The following is a 3,620-nucleotide window of genomic DNA, read 5'->3' on the forward strand; positions in this document are numbered from 1 at the left end:
AGTAAGATGGGTGGTGGATAATCTGATCTAATTACATTATCTCTATATTTAATACACATGCAAACACGGTGTATGTGAGGACATACGAGGATATATATATATATATATATATATATATATAGTGCTTCTAATGAAATTGTACAAAAAAAGATTGAAAAAAAAACTCTTCCTCTCAGCGGTTTAAGTAAAGTCTTTGACAAAGAGTGATGGGCATGGTGGTGCCCACCTTTAACCTCAGAAGTCTGAAGGCAGAGGCCAGTGGCCCTTGGACTTCAAGGGTAGCCTGGTTTACATATAGAGCTCTAGACCAGCCTAGGCTACGTAGAGAGACACTGTCTCAAAAACAACAACAACAACAACAAACCCTAAATAAATAAATAAACAAACAGAATTTTAAAGTGGGCATGAAACGGGTGTTAAGAGAGGTGAAGGACACCACGGTCTGTGCAGTCGGAATTCACCTTAGTTTAGAATTATGGAGACTTGACAGACACGAAGGAATTAGGCAAGCAGAGAGCATACAGAAGACAAGTGTCAAAGCCAGAAAGGCAGCATATGGGATGAAAGGGCCCCGATTCCACTGACCCCAGAGCCCTAGTCTTTCTCAACTCTCCCCCGACTTTCACCATCGCTAATGCCCCGAGGGTATGACCGCAGTAGGTTCTGTCTCTACTCGGGAGCAAGCCAGCATTCTCTCCCTTTCATACTGCTCGACCGTCCTAACTCTATAGTTGACACTGCAATCCATTCCCTTCTGAATCCCTCGAATCATCCCCCTGTTTCAAACTGCAGCCTGCTCTGGCAGCTACCCCATTCTCTCCCTGGGAGTAACAACCATCCTTCTTGTGAGGCCTGCACAGCCACTCCCTGATGGCTCCTCTCAGTTCCCATCCTATACTCCTCTCCCCACAGGAAGGCACTTGTGGAAACACCACATCTGCTTCTCTTGTTCATGGCCACACCAGTGGTATTTGCACATCTCCTGGCTCCTGGAAGGTACCCAATGTCTGTCAGTGTGGAGAACAGCCTCCCTTTACAGAACCGTGAGGAAAGGAAGCTGAAGGAATGCCAGAGGCCATGGTTGTAGGAAGTGAGTCCCAGAGCACACAGAGGAAGCAATAAAGTGGAAAAAAGTGTGGCCAGAAGTAGGGAAGCCCAGAGGGTATGAGGTTTGTGGTAGAATTTGGCTGTTTAGATGTAGCACAGCAGGTAGACCAAAAACTAAGAGATGGAGCAGTGTTTAATGAGCGCACTGTCAACACTCCCGGGTGTCTGGGCATCTTCTGTAAGTCAGTTACTCTTTCGAGATATGCTTGATCGGAGAACTTAGTACTTTCTTCTTCGCTTTTTGAGATATTTAGGCTGGCCTAGAATTTGCTGTGAAGTCCATGCGAGCCTCAAACTCATGATCCCCCTGCCTCTGCTTCCTAAATGCCTAGATTTCAGGTCTGTACCACCAAGCCTACCACTTAGAATTTAACATGTAGTATTGGTGGTTTAGTGGCAGGCATAGCTGCCTTCCAGAGGAAATCTGATCTCTAATCGTAGGACAGAAAGAATAGTTTACCACTGATTTTATAGAAGGTTTCAAATGCTTTTTCTATGAACTGCACAGTAAAGAAACTTAGGTCGCCTAGTCTGTACACCGTAAACTTACCAAGCTTTTACGGAAATGCTATGTCTATTATTGACCTCTGATATGATTTATCCTATTTTAATTTTTGAAGAGTGCTGGCTAAAATCCACTAGAAAGTAGCTTATAACTTGAAATTCACAGTCTGAGGGCTGAAGAGTTCGATTGAGAGAAGGGATGATAAGCGCTGGTCTTGACTCGGCCCTTTCTGTTTGGTGGGGGTGGAGTGGGAATGATAGTGGGGGCAGGTGTGTGTGTGCGTGTGTGTGTGTGTGTGCGTGTGCGTGTGCGTGTGCGTGTGTGTGTGTGTGCACGCGCGCGCGTGCGCCCGGGTGCCCACTGGGATTGGAGCCCAGACCTTGTAGATACTTAGCAAGCACTTTACTACTGAATTGTAACCCCCACCCCGCTCCAGCTCATTCTTTATGTTATTTTCAAACAAGGTTTCACCAAGTTACCCAGGCTGGCTGTGAATTTGTGATTCTCCCATAATCCTAGAATCCAGAGTAGCTGGGGTGATAGTCCCACCATCATCCACCTTCTCCTTTCTAAAGGGGGAAAACAAAACCAGACCCTTCATTTGTGACTCCAGTATTTACATCAGCCCTTAGAACAAAGTCTTAGTATTGGTTAATGAGGAAGCAGATAATTTGAAATCCCTTCTCCTTCCTGTTTCCAAACGTCAGACAGTTGCTCGGGGCGGTGAAAGGGAGAGCATGGCGGGCTTCCTCACCTGCTTCCCAGTCCGCTTTATTGTCCTGTTTGTTGTTGTTTCTGTGTAGCCCTGGCTGTTCTGGAACTCAGAGATGTGCCTGTCTCTGCTTCCAGAGTGCTGCGACTATAGGCATACACCGCCACTGCCTGGCAATTTGTCTTGATGGGGGCGTCTCTGTCATAGACAGGCTTCCAATCCCAAAGCTATTTTATTTATTTTTTTTAAAGATTTATTTATTTATTATATGTAAGTACACTATAGCTGTCTTCAGACACTCCAGAAGAGGGAGTCAGATCTCATTACAGATGGTTGTGAGCCACCATGTGGTTGCTGGAATTTGAACTCTGGACCTTCGGAAGAGCAGTCGGGTGCTCTTACCCACTGAGCCATCTCACCAGCCCCCAAAGCTATTTTAAATTATCCTTGTTCTGCGTTTTGAGATGTAGCCTTGCCAGGTCTGAGTGCTGCCTTGTAGCCAAGGGTGACCTTGAACTTCTGACCCTCCAACCTCTGCCTAAATTCCTCGGAGATTGTCATGTTAGGGCCCAGACCCAAGGCTTCCTTTATGTTATGCAAATGCTCTACCAATCTGAGCTACATCCCAGGCTCTAACTTTTCTTTAAGAAGAGCATCTTTTAAGTATTTTCAAAACTATGGTACAACATTTAGAAGAAAAACATTTTAAATTCTAGTCCTTTTAATGAACAAGTTCCACTAACAGTGTCCGTTAACGTGCTGGAGCCAAATGCCCAGTAGTATTAGATTAGGATTTAGTATCTCTGTTATACAGAAAAGTGAGACTCAGTGGCTACAGACGTGTTTCTGTTTCTGTTGTGTTTATTAAGGAATTGGAGCATGACAAGGTAACACACTCAGAATTCCAACTCTTGGGAGTCAATGGCGGAAAGATAGCTATAAACAGGAAGCCTGTGAACTACAGGCCAACCAGGGCTGCCCAGTGATACTGTGTCTTTAAAACAAACAGAAAGAAAACCTGGGGTGTGCCATGCAATGAGCCAGGCATGGTGATACTGAGACCTGCCTGTAATCCCAGGACTCAGGAACAGGAGACTGAGGCAGGTAAATTGAGCCTTCACTACATGACTTCAGCCTGGGCTAGGTAGCAATACCGTGTCTCAAAAAAAAAAAAAAAAAAAAAAAAAAAATTGTTTGCTTTGGACGTATATATGGACGTTCTCATCCTGTGTCTACCTTGTTAACAACTATTTCCTCTGGGTGTGTGGTGCATTTGTGGTCACGTGGGGGCTTTAG

Source organism: Mus caroli, chromosome 1, assembly GCF_900094665.2.
Source record: "Mus caroli chromosome 1, CAROLI_EIJ_v1.1, whole genome shotgun sequence".
Lineage (NCBI taxonomy): Eukaryota > Metazoa > Chordata > Mammalia > Rodentia > Muridae > Mus > Mus caroli.